The sequence below is a fragment of the Balearica regulorum genome, chromosome 1 (genome assembly GCF_011004875.1).
Source record: "Balearica regulorum gibbericeps isolate bBalReg1 chromosome 1, bBalReg1.pri, whole genome shotgun sequence".
Lineage (NCBI taxonomy): Eukaryota > Metazoa > Chordata > Aves > Gruiformes > Gruidae > Balearica > Balearica regulorum.
Window position 1 is genome coordinate 130,168,572 of NC_046184.1, and position 13,967 is coordinate 130,182,538.

General features: G+C 38.6%; 1 protein-coding gene across 2 annotated transcripts in view; it reads right to left on the reverse strand.

The window, feature by feature from the left end:
- The window catches only part of POLA1 (DNA polymerase alpha 1, catalytic subunit), a 215,044-nt gene that overhangs the window by 47,477 nt on the left and 153,600 nt on the right, over positions 1 to 13,967 (reverse strand). The gene's annotated exons all lie outside the window — the stretch shown is intronic.

Below are 13,967 nucleotides of genomic sequence, written 5' to 3' on the forward strand. Positions count from 1 at the left end.
TGTTTGATTTCATTAAGAAATTAATTCAGCAGATGAGTCTGCTTCTTTGACAGCTTCCATTCATGGAAAGAACAATTTGTTCTTTCCATGCAACCAAACATTATTTTTTTAAAATTGCATTTAAAACAGCAATAAACAGATGAAGGAACCAAAGGTATATAGTTTGTATTCAGCACAGTTATTCACTTCTTTGACAGAAAAATTAAGCTTCTAATATAAAAATAACAGACTTAATAAAAAACCTCAGTGTGCTTGGCCAACAAAAAAGGAATTTGAAGAAATCTAGGTTTAATACGGTTGCAGAACTGTTTCCTGTAGCATCAGGAGGCCAACTGCAAATCTCCAACCTGCCTTCCCAGGAAGAATTTAGGATTACACAGATTACGTAATAGGAAACGGATGGTGTCTTCTTACCAGAACCAGTGAATTACGAACACTGGCAAAGCCAATTTTCCCATGACTAGGCACAGAACTAGGGTACAAAATGCTCAGTCGTGAAAAGAAAATCTCGCTCAGCTACCACACACACCAGGGAATGCTCATTAGAGCATACATTAGGAGACTCCACACATGCAAGACATTTGTATTTCTGGAGTTCCTGAAGCTCAGCTGTGCCTCTGTATGCGCCCATGCCCACCCTGACTTGACTGCAATGACTAGCTTAGTATTTGCCTTGTCCCTACAGCTGCTGATGTTTGAACAAGACACTGGACTGAAGGGTAGTATCATCTCTTCTACTGTCTCACAAATGCCTAAAAACTCAGCTCCAGTGGTGGTCGCACTGTGTCTCTCTGGCCCAGCAAACTGTGATGCGTTTTTTTCCCACCTCAAAGAGAATTTTCAAGTGGAGAATGGTCCCAACTACCTCACTCCTTAACAGGGTAGTCAGCAAGTAGGGGATTTTTCCCAGAAGCAGCAGACGTGAGTTTGCAACCTCTCAGGCAAGAACAGAGAACTGAACTTGGTTTTCTTAATCTTGTACAGAGAGGGTGGAAAAACTGCCACCATCTACCTCTCCTCCTCTTTTTTTAGAAATACCAAAGCTCAACTCTCTGAAAGTAAGGGGACCTGGAAAGCTTTAATCATTGGCGAGCATCTTCAAGTGTTCAAGGCCAGGTTGGATGGGGCTTTGGGCAACTTGGTCTAGTGGAGGGTGTCCCACCCCACGGCAGGGGGGTGGGAACTGGATGATCTTTAAAGTCCCTTCCAACCCAAACCATTCTGTGACTCAATGATCTTCCTACCCTAAACATAGTAGGTAAGGAGAATTTAAGATGCACCATCTCTCATCAGCTTTTCTGCTATGGAAGAAAGGTTGGTGGCAGCTGCATTTAGGTGTTGAAATTAGAAGGCCCCTTCCTCACTGCAGGTTGGTTTAGATTACGTCCCAAGGAACTTCATTGAGATGCCTCATTCTCCTCCATCCTGTTAAGAGGGTGCCCGAGTGGCTAACACACCAACCCTTAAAATCCATTCAGTAGCTAAGGGCAGCAACATGGTGACCTAGAGAATCCAGATAAGAAAGGTCTGAGGAAAGGAAAAAGGGAAAAATAAACAAATGGAAAAGCTAATGGAAATTCACAATGGCAAGGTAGCAGAAGACTGAACTAATGATTCTAGTTCTGATGTTTTACTTGCCTAGATATGGTGTTATTCTACTAAACACCTTTTAAGCAGCGTGTAAAGCCTCTCGATCTTCTAAGTGTATATTTGAACATGCCACTACTTAGATTAATTTTTTTTTTAACTGTTATGAATTAATTCCTGTATTAACCAAATAAAGATGTGATGGTCAACTCTTTTTTTTATACTCCTCTACAGTAGGAGTCTTTTATTTACACTTTGGCATCTCCCAAATTCATACAGTTCTCTATAGTCCCACCACACTCATGACCCTTTAAATCTTTTCTGCATTCTCATTTTTTTTTCTGCCCTTTTGCTTTCTTCTGCACCTGATGCTCTCCCATTTCTTCAAGCCCTCTCTGTGGTGGTGTTATTTTGTATTCTGTGTCATTTAATGTTTTCCGTTGTGTCACCTATGGTTTTATGGATGATGAAGGCAACAAGAAATTAAAAAGACAACACAAAAAACTCGCCCTTCTAGTTTGCTAACTCTATTAGACTGCTTTGCAAAGGAGATAATTTCCAGAGGCTACAGAAGTTATCTGTATTACTTCAATTAATTATAATACAAAACAGTGCCACCACTTCATTAATCAGCTGCTTGAGAGAGTTACTTTTGTGAAAAGTCTTTTTGGTAATTTGATTAGAAAGAACAGTGGCTCTTACTACTGTGATATGATTCATTATGTCCATCAGGCAAATCCTTTAGAACTAGCTCTTAATATTTTAAAAACAGCAAAGAAAGAAAAGGAAGTAGAAAAGAAGTCTCTTGGTAGAAAAATGTGTCTTGGAGATTCTTTCAAGGCTTAGATGTAGCGGAGCAAAGCGTACAGGAAATACTTCAGTGCTTTGAGAGGCATTTCCTCCCCTCCCCCCCTTAGAAAGATGCAGTAATTAAAACCTAATTATTATCTTCATTTTAAACAAAACCTAAAGTGAATACCAATTAATAACAACATACTAATGAGCATCTGCTGTGATGAAATTGAATATGAATGTGCTGCAAATTTCGGGTAATTTATTTTTTTCGGGGAAGTGCCACTGGTCTCAATCTACTGCTGGAAGATTGTATAGACTGTACACATTTTCCATCGTGTCTCTTACATGCAGCAATTTCTATTTTCAAAAAAAGGGCATAGCTCAGCTTTGTGGATGTTTATATATCCAAATACTATCTACGCTATAATAATTTCAAGGCAATAAACTGAAGTGTAAGACCGTGTTTTACACACCTCGTGTATTCTTTTGTAAAACCAGGGCAGTTGCATCACACCAGGTTCACACAGCCCCTATTTGCCATCAGATTCTGAAGGCAGACGCTCCTCTGTGAAAAGAGCTCACAAAGTGTGAATTAATGTTACGCTAAATATTCATAAGGTGCGTACCCCTCGCCTCGTGCCAATGCTGATGTATACTGAAGTCTGGTCTTCTCGTGCATCACAAAACCTAGTTAACACAGTGCTGGGGCTGTGTCGAATACACTGAAATAAACTGCACCTAAAATAACTACTTCAACATAAACCAAAAAAGGTGAAATAAAAGTACATATAAATTGCAGCCTTTACGCTTTAGCATCCAATCACTTTTTGAAAACTTACACTCAATTCCATTAAAAACATGAGATGGTTGGTCACCATCTTTCCTGACAGCAGCACTGGTTATAGACTAAAGGGGGAGGTGTGTGTGTGCTTTCCTTCTTAACCCTCCAAACTATCCATCCCCTCAATCAATATTGGGTTTTTTTTAGTGATCATGACTCAGAGTCCATTAAAGAAGTAAAAGGAAACTGAAACAGATGTGGCAGGATTTGGATATGATGACATTTTCCCTAGGACTTCTGTTAACATGGACTGTATGATGAAAGAAGAGGTTCTTCCATACACATAGCAGGGGTCAATGAGAAAAAAACCAGCACAGCAGAAGACTGGATGTTCTTGTAGACGATGAGATTATTTTTTTTTCCATTAAGTAACTGAAATGACAAGAACTTTTGCTGGTTTAAGTCCTGTTTAGCATTTAGTGAGAATATTAGAGGATCTAATTATAAAAACCAACTCTGGACTGCAATGCCAGCAAAAGAACAGAAAAGTGGGTGAGGAACTGGGTGAAGAACAAATGATGACATCTGCTGACAAGGGACATCAGCCTGAATGAAGGGGTTAACAGAATGCCTCCAGGGTGGATCCTGACAATATTATTAGTAAACATTTTCATTAAGAAATCTTGGAGAAAAAGTAGCTGGCTATTAAGGCTTTGGGCAACCTGGTCTAGTGGAGGGTGTCCCTGCCCATGGCAGGGGGGTTGGAACTAGATGGTCTTTGAGGTCTCTTCTAACCCAAACCACTCTACAATTCTGTGATTAACCAGATTTAGGAGGCATGAACCCAGCAAAATAGAAAAGGAAGGAAATTTAATAAGCAAAATATTTCTGACCATAACAAAGAAGCTTAATGAATTATCTACAAACTGGGGTGAGTCCCAAGCTGAAACTGTTCTGCTTTGAGGATTCCTAAGATGACACCTCAAGGCATACATCACGGACACAAAATGAACAGCAAGTGCCAGCAGACCAGGCAGTACTTACCTATAGAGCTCTGGAGGAATGAAAGGATGAAGCTGTTGGACCACTCATGGTGGTGGATCATCTCTACTTAAAGCTGGCAGTGTAAACAAAGGCATGAAATAAACCCTGTTCCTCCTCCTTGGAGATATGTTGTATTTTACACAAAAATATTGAGTGTCATCTGTGCTTAACAAACAGTTTACTCATCTTAATGGGATGTCTGCAACCCTCTCTCCTATTCCTGGTCTTGTATGTGCTCCACTGCTTGTCTGAGCATGTGGTAAACCAAATTCAACTCACTAATCCAGCAAAAATTCCTCACCTTTTTTCTAATCTGGCAGAAAACTAACCCCCAAAATCTAACTGCCTCCCTGTGTGGCCAACAGCTGTCAAAAGGCAAAACAGCAAACTGCACGGCAGCTGATGTGAATAAGCCAAACTAGCTACTGCTAGCGAGGGAAGACAGTATGCTCCCCTGTTTTTAGTTTCGGGCTCGAGCTCTGCCTTGCACCCAGTACTCAAGTTCATTTGAGCAGCGCAGTAAGACCTGGCAGTGAAAAATTAAGTCTTAACTAAGAATCACTCTTTTTTGGGGTGGGGGAATCACTTGCCTTACCCTCAGTATACATGTGCCATTGCGAAGTGTTCTTTACTCTGAATTTTCAGCATCAAGATGTTTACGACTAATTTTTGATATTATTAATATCTGTTACAATTATACAAGAGACAAGCACATAAAACTTGTGACTGAGTCTTGAACAAGATCAGACACTATCTGCTGTCAGGTATCTTTTTGCTAAGAGTGCTATACCAGCAATCAATGACTAATTGTACAGAAATTAGCTCTGAAGACGTTATATATATGTGTGCGCACAGGTGTATGCACTGCATGTATGCCTGCACATATATATGAACACAGACATTTTAATAAAAATACAACAGCAAACAATAAATATAAATTAGAAGTTTTAAAATAAAAATATTTTATGTCATTTTGATCTGGAGATTTTATATAAATATTGTTCCAGATTCTAAGAAAAGTCCAGAAACAGCCCTCAAAAGGAATAATGATGTGAATAAATAGCTGGTTTTCATACAGAAAGTTTATTAAAGTGATAAACAGGCTCACATGAGGTGGTTAACTCCCATACTAGGAAATGTCATCCAGGTGGTCTCCTTGGTCAGTTTTTTCCTGCTAAACAAACAGGGCTGACGAGTAAGCTCAAGCACTGAACTGTTACTGCCCACATTACTAAATTGTTAACATTTGCTGAGTGAGTTATAAGCCATGACAACTAACTACCTAAGACAGCGATGGGGCATGGCTCAGGAGGCGATGTGCCTGGACTGTTCGTACTGGCAATGCAGATCCGACTGCACTTTGCCAAGCTCTGCCCGAACAAACTTTGAACCCATGAGCAACCCCACATAATGAGCATGCCACACACTATCAGCTTCAAGCTGCAACACAGCCCTCATGTCGTTTTAAAGCCTCCGAACCTACAGAACATACACAACAGCCAATCACTGGCTTATGCATACAAACACCTGTAATCTCACAGCTATCATTTAGAAATGAGCAGAAAGTGTAAGATTTGAGGTTTTTCAAATCAAGCCAAACAAATGAGCTTTACTGGTCAGCTGATGAAAGACAGACATCACTCTGGAACCGGACTCACCCAGCAGCACATACAAGCAAAACTACAAAATTTTATCTGCCCAAATGCATTGACCATTACTCCAGAGAAGCACCAGCATGATCCCCAAATCAACTGTATTTAAGAGCCTCCAATCAAGAATACTTGCACACTTCAAATAAACTGCTGCTTGAAATATGCAGCATATAGATATGCTCCTAAAACATATCCTCTCCCTGGTGTACAAGACAAATCTATTAAAAAAAAAATAAAAATAAAATCCATGTTTACATTTAAAAAAACTCCCTAACCCAACCACTTTCAAAGTCACTCATTTCTGGATTTCCAGAATTACCTGACCCGTGACAACATGGGGTAAGAAGTAGTTTAACAGAAAAGGCTTGGTGAAACAACACTAAAATTGAAAACTACCTCTGTAAAGCAAAGCTGTCATTTTGATCTGGAGATAAAAGTACCGTGGCCAAGTATTCCCCATCTGTCTTAAGTGTTACAGAACAAGCTAGTCCAGCTCCAGAGCTCCGTCTCATTCTAGAGAACTGATGGACCTACTCATTGAATGAAGAGCACTCACAGCAGTTAACTATAGGTCACCTGCTTATCCAAAACAGAAAAAATAAGCACGCATATAGGAACTCCCATCACTGAACAGAATCCTTTTACCTTTCAAGCAATTTTATGTATTTCCACAAAAAATTCTAAAATCATGATGTTCCTTCTAACAAACAAGAACTGAACTGTAAATAGCCAAGAAACCTTACAAAAAGATGCATTACTACAATTGAAAGACTCAAACTATTAGGACTCTGTACAGTTGAAATGTGCATACAAGACTTCTACCCTTACTCATGGAGAAGCGCTCCTCATGGAGAACGAAAACCATACTCTATTTCTCAGGACCCACATTTCTCTCAGCTGGAAATCAAACAAATCAAGTGAGGCCCAACCAAGAAGATTATATGAAACTGCCTCACTAGGAGTAAATTCTGCCTGCTGGAAAAGAATCTGCGCAAGTTAGCTCCCAGACCAGAACCACAAAGCAACCACCTATCAGCTGCAGTCTTATTTCATGCCAGAGGGAGAGAGGCCATTACTAGAGGTCTCTGCAGACTAGGTGTAAGGCTGCTTTTCTACCACTTCACGCAATCCACTGACATGTTCAAGAATGGTTGTGTATTGCTAAGGAAGAGCAAAAGGTTACTCCTCATTATCTTATCTGAGGCACATTCTGAGTCTTCTGTCTGCTTGTGAAAACAGAAGATGCCACTTCCAATGTTCAGATGCAGGGTGCTATTGAGAACAATGGAAAAAGCCAATAGAACAAGTCCTGTTCTCACAGTCTAGACTGTAGTAGAGGTGACAAGTTGCAATGTGGAAGTAAGATATTTCTGTTTTCATACACAATTTTAATCTAACTCTGTATTTGCAACCTTGATTTTTATTTACTTTTTAAGAAATAAAATCTTTTCTCACCGATTGATACACTTTACACAAACATTTGGCACTGTCAGCTATCCAGAAGCATACACTATAAAAGTGCAATCTGTGTAAGCAACTTGGTTTATTCATGTTTATTTAAATTACGATTTTGTTAAGAAATGGGTAATGTTGCATTTCTTTTCTGCAAAATAATTTACTAATATTTGTAAAAGCCTTTTTTTTTAACTGAATCTTGATTATCTTTCAACAAGCATTTAAAAACTGGTTTATTAGTAAATAAACAACACTATAAATAGGCTAGATACACAAGCAAATAAGCTTATCTAAATATATTTTAGATATAAAAGCATGCATGTAAAAACAACAAAAAAGTATCATTTACAGAGAGAGTGAACTAAACATACTGCTTTGGAGTACCATAATCCTGTTTCTCAAAACTTCAGGACTCATTCCCTCAATTCTAGGCTTTAGCAAGAGAGTAAAAAGTTTGAAAAGCTACGTTTCCACCTTCAACTCCTACTTTCTCAATTTTTAATGAACTATTCTTTGAGCTCAAATAACCTGAAGCAAGGAATATGTCTGCTGCAGAGGACACTATTTTGCCTAAAGCAAATTTGGCATTTCAGTAAATTCTAAAGGACTTGGAGCCAATGTTCCTTCTCATTGATCTTGATTTGTCTTAAAAGCTAAGACAGTAAGGAAGCTAGGATGAGATATGAAAATGCTTCAGCTACTCATCACGCACCCTGAAACATTTACTATTAGAAGATGAGAATTGTTCGAGATTGACTGAAGTCCCTGTCTCCATGGTACCAACAATATAAACAAGAAATCTGTGCAAGATTACTGTTTCAGCTGGAAAGGCAAACAGACTTTCAATACAGTTTATTTAACTTGCTTAACTTACTCAGGAGCCAGGATATACACAGGTGACTCCTCTGTTAAGTAAGATCTTTCTTCCTCTGTTTCAGATGAACTGTCCCCAACAGGTTATAGTAGAACCTATCTATCTGTAGCAGTGCATACAATCAGCTTTATCAATGCAAGTCTTGACCTCTTGTCTCTGAAGCAGCTCTCTCAGACTTTAATAGAATGGTCCTCTACTAAATGCTAAAGAAAAGTCACGCTATGCAGATGACAAAGCAAAGGAGAGCATCTTTTCGGTGGGTGGCGCTGAAATGTTAAGATCAGTTGTGTACAAAGGCACATCTCAATGACTTAGAAGGCAACTTTACTACCCCAGGGTTGAAATCAATGGCAGCTCTTTAGGTATCAGACAGAACTCCAATAGCTTATTATGCGGCCATCTGCTCCTTTCACAAATAGCCAACGTTATGTAGGATTTATCCCCATATGGTTTCCTTTCTGGGCAAAACATAGGTTATTTTCAATCTCCTTCTCCATAACTCCAAATGGATTCTTCAGCATTGGAAGTGGCACTGGCATCAGCGCGCACACTAATTTTGATGCATTTTATTTTTTAATGCTGTCTTCTCTACATCTCCGGCATTGTCTACCACTCTAACAGTGTTCTGAGTGACACAGGTTTTATCAGACAATACATGTTTAAAACTGGTTGTTATTGATGTCAATTTTGTAGACTGCTTTGAAAAAAACCCCAGAGATTCTGCCCTGCATCCTTCAATCGGCAAGTCCCAACAGGAAGACAGACAGACACCAACCCTGAGATTATCCACAAAGAAAAGGAATTAGTCCACCTACGAACAGGCAAAGATTATGTCAGTTGCTCTGATGAGGGAGGTCAATAGTGTGTGTGTGTGTGATGAGGGGGGTGGTGGTGGTGGTGTGGGGGGGGTTGTGTGTGCGTGTGTCAAACGCCACTCCCACCAGCCAGTGAATTTTCATTCAAGAGGTGCTGAATAAAGTTCAGAAAAAAGTAGACAGCAGTCTGGAGGGTTACTCTTGAAGATTCTCAACAGCTTCAAAAATTGTTCAAACAAGTTCTGTCTGAGCTACTGAAGCAACTTAGTAACACATGAAAAAGTAAACACACCTACCAATTAAAAAATGATCCTCTAATACCATGATGTGAATGATGTAAATCACCTATTCATTTTCATGGCACACCCCAAAACACACACCTAAACTGTAATGAATTTAATAGTTGTGACAGAGACAGCTCTGTAGCTCATTAAGAACTGTAATCTATATAGTCCTTCTCTTGTCATTGCTTATGATTACTAGTATGGCTATGAGGGACCGCGTGTTATCTTCCACAGGTGCTTCCCATATAATACAGTTTAAAAAAAAAGAAAACCAGAAATGCCCACCACCATGATTTACTGTAACTAGATCTCATAATATAAGCAAGTAGAACTTTCTATATGCAGTTCATTAATGTCAATGATTCTGTGTGTAATAATCACAGCTCTGGAATCATCACCTGGCAATTAGACATGGTGTGGGGATGGAACACAAGAGTGAAGCTACCATTTTTCCAGCTTCCCTGCTTATTATTTGAATGGTGTCTCCCTGTTTCTCACAAGAGCAAGGAGTCCAAGCTGATTATTACTGAGTTACCATCACACAAACGAAATTATGAGTTTATTATTAAAATTCTTCCTTGCACTGTCAGTTATCCTAACCACAAATATTTAGACGAGGACCCAAGAAATAAATTTTAAACAAAACATAAGAATGGATAGTTCCAAGCAAGGCATCCCCACTAAATGAAAACTGTTTGTCTGCAAACTGTTAAAAAAAGCCCTTGTATTTTGAAGAACATGGATTTCCTTCAACGATCATCTTCAATGGATTAAATCTTAATGTTTCTACACTGAAAGAGATTGGTGACAAACAATAACTGATTTCTGTAATGGGAAACCCTCCCAAAGTGATTATTTTTGCACATAGCTGAAAGAAATATTGGTTTAAATAAAAAAGGTTTCTTGCTGCTGAAGAAAAAAGTGTTGAACTATGGTAGCAATCTATGAAATAATTAGTTATGATTGAAAGAGCTCCAAATACGAAGTAAGCAAAATGGTGACTGGAGTATTTTTCACCATGGAGAGTAAACTCTGGCAAGTTATGGCTCTGACAGAGATGAGAGAAACCCTGGACACCAAGAACTCTGCTGAACACAGGTAAAAATGTGAAATGGTGCACACTCACAAAAGTGACAAAAAGTCATCTTTCCATAGTTCCATTCTCTAACAGAAAAGGAACTGTTGGTACTTAAGAGTTAGACATAGAAGACTTGTTTTCCACCTCCACTTCTGCAAAGAGCTGCATACCATTATGTGAATCTCTAGGCTTTCTGGTAACTTCAGCTCCCGTTCTGTAAAGTTAAGGCATCTGCAAACAGTGTTGGGTGTTAATAAAAAAATCACTAAAGCAACGAAGCACTAGATAATCTAGCATCATCTATTAAAAATAAATAAAAAAATAAAAAAGTGTTCTAAAGATTAGGCCTTCCCTCAGTGCCAAGAACTAAGTGTTGGGGGTTTCTTCAGGGTTTTTTTTCCCTTCCCCCTCCCTGCCTTGGACATACACATCTATCTGGGCAGAACTATCTGCTTGTATTAGGAGTTTTGAGTGGTCACATTCAACAAGTGAAGAAATCGTAAATTTAACCTTTCAAACTTTACAACAAACTCTTAAAAATAATACAGACATGCCGCTGCTTCGCCCTGGTACCGAAACACTAAAGCAGGTCAGGTATTTCTTTAAAATAGCTGGTCAGAGCAACATTTTATTCATTTCACAGTTTTAAAAAATAAGTTTATTAAAGAGTTTTCTTATTTTTGCCTCAGAGTACTAGTCTAACAATTTATAAATAGTAGCTTTTCATTAGAAAGATACTTAACTTCTCTCATGATAGCATAAAAAATTTTTCTAAGAAGTTCAATGTACCTGATATGAAATTGGATCAGATGCTTTAAATACTGAACTTTCTATCCCCCAAGGGAAATTTAAATGTGTAATCAATGAATATAACATTTACTGTTCTGAACTTGAGATGCCTTAATAAGAGGTACAACAATCTAAGACAAACCTTCTTACCATAAACAAATAATCCTAAGAGTTAAGAAGCCTCACCAGAAACATCTCCCTCCTTTCTAGTGATCAGGGAGAACATATGGGTATTGCAGTATAAAACTAAGCAAACCTTCAAGCTATGCACTTGTGTATGTTTCAAAGGTGGGAATCCATTTGGCAGGTAAACTGAGAAAGAAAAGCATATGGCCTCCGAGTGTAGAAAAGCAAGGAGCTTCCTCATAAGCCTTCCTCCCCTCTTCCATACGCCAGTGACTGCAGCTACAGCACTGCTGTAAGACGACAACCCATAACAACAGCAAAGCGGGGAACAGAGAATTTCTGTAACAGGACAGACATTGCAGAAACTTTTCAGCTAGAACTAGTGACATCTGAACTTGAATTTCAGCCAGAAGGTTCCTCATTATGGTGTAATGCTTGTAAAAACATCTGATCAAACTGGGCAGGTCAGATAAAACTGTGGTGCTGCTATCAACAATACTAGTTCAAAGAGGTGAACTTCACAAGATGTAACACTCCTAACAGAAGGATCTGATGTTTACTAAAATTCTAGTCGAAAGGAGAAACTGTAGACTTTGTCATATATTACCAACACTGGCATTGGAATAAATATCACCAGCATTTACCTACACATCCATAAAAAGTAGCTCAATCACAACAAAACGTATGTTAGTTTTTCTACTCACTTAAAAAATTAATTGCAAAGACTCACTTCTCCTCCTCCTCCTCTAAAGAGCTTATCTGTGCTCACAACCTCTGCTGACTGAACTTCATCCTCTTCCTGAGGAACCACATTATTTTTCACCAGATACCAAACAGATCCATCTTGAAACTGTGCAATGATGTTCTCTGCACCAAGCCTCTTCTTGAATACACAGTTTTAGATGCCAGCCAAATCTACCTTACGAAGGAATAAAAGGAGAGAAAGAAGCTAAGTTTCAGTAACCCAAAAAAAGCAGTGAAGCAGACTGCCTGTCGTGATACGTGGTTTAGAGGAATTGAGAACTGATCCAACAAAATAAAACCATTAGTAGGTATGACACTGGCTCTCCTTGGATCTCCTCCTTCCCTACACTTCTTAGTGGGTTGATGCTGTAGCAAGGACCCACTAGTGAACTTGGCGTTACTGCCATCACAGTACTCCAGTAGAAAGCAAGCCCTCCGAACAACAGTGGATTAAGAGATACTGGTAATCGGATTTATCAAAATCTAACAAAATATAAGCAGTTTTGGCCATTCCACCCTCAAATGCATCTCCAACCCTTCCCGCACTAAAAAAACAAATGTCCTTCATGTAGACTGTATAAAAGGCTTGTAGGAAGCTAAACATAATGAATCTCACAGGGAACATAAATCATGAATAATTAAGACATTTAATTTGTGAAGCTAGTAAAGTTGTATTTCTGGGATTTAAAAGACAGCAAACACAAAAAAACAACCTGAAATTTAGGACCAGGGAAAGTACTCATACATACACACATACAATAAAAACGTCAATCATATAATCTTAAATAAGTAAGACTGGAAAAAAATGACCTTATCCTTTACAGTATCATACAGCACCCCAGTGCCCAAATTACAGGGAATAAAAAGATGAACAAGGAAGAGGACATTCCACCTGAGTAGAGAAAGAATGGATTGCCGAGACCAGCTGCTCTCAGAGAATTTAGTAACAATATTTAGAAAAAGAAATAGGAAAAGCGTAGCTCTCAAAAGTTTCTGCCCTAGGAAAAGCTGGACTGGCTAATCAGCCGTCTTTATAAGCTAGACAGGATGACAAGAGCACCTAATGAAACGTCCTTACTGCAAAATACAATGTCAATAATCATTGTTATTGTTTTATACTCTTGTAACTTTTTCCTAAAAAAACCCTATGACTTTAACATAGCTGTTCTTAAATCTTATATAATTAAAAAGCTCATTCCAATTCTGCACAGCAGCTGACCCTGACACACAAATACAAGCCTGCTCATGTGGAGACCAGGTCCACAACACGCATTAAGGTAGCTAAGAGTGCGCCTGAATCAAAGGCTATCAAGGGAATTCTTCAGAAATACTACCGTTTGCCTTCTGCTCTCCACAAGGAAAGTTTTCAGGATTTTTCATCTTCCTGATAAATCCAAGACTCTTGCTCGTATAGGTGTATACATGTCAAGTTCAATACAGCCAAATACAGCCAGTTAGGAAAGTTTAGTATTTCCCTCATTCTTACAGCTTTTACAAAAGACACATTTTTCTTCATTGTCTTTTCATTACAACCTTTCATCTTTTACTCACCAAATTCATATATCCCACTCAATTTTATCTCCACTCCACTGTAGAAGTCTACAATGGAAATTGTTTGTTGAAAGGATGTCTGTTGTTGTTAATACATTACTTCTTCAGAAGACTTCAAGATTATATGATCTACGTTAGGTCATCAATAACTTTTTGTAAGGTGATGCAGTGGACGTATTCAGTCAAGAACCGCCAATTCTCTTGTTAACGTTTACACAAGTACAATGGAACACTACAATTTCAACATTTCTTTTCTGCAAAAAGTCGGGGGAGGTGTGGAGTTAAAAAAAAAAATTCTGTAGCCAACAATGAATAACTTTGTACATATAGTACAGCTAACCAGAGGAGCTGTCTCAAGCAGAAAATTCATAGCTAGCTCATTGTTTGGACCT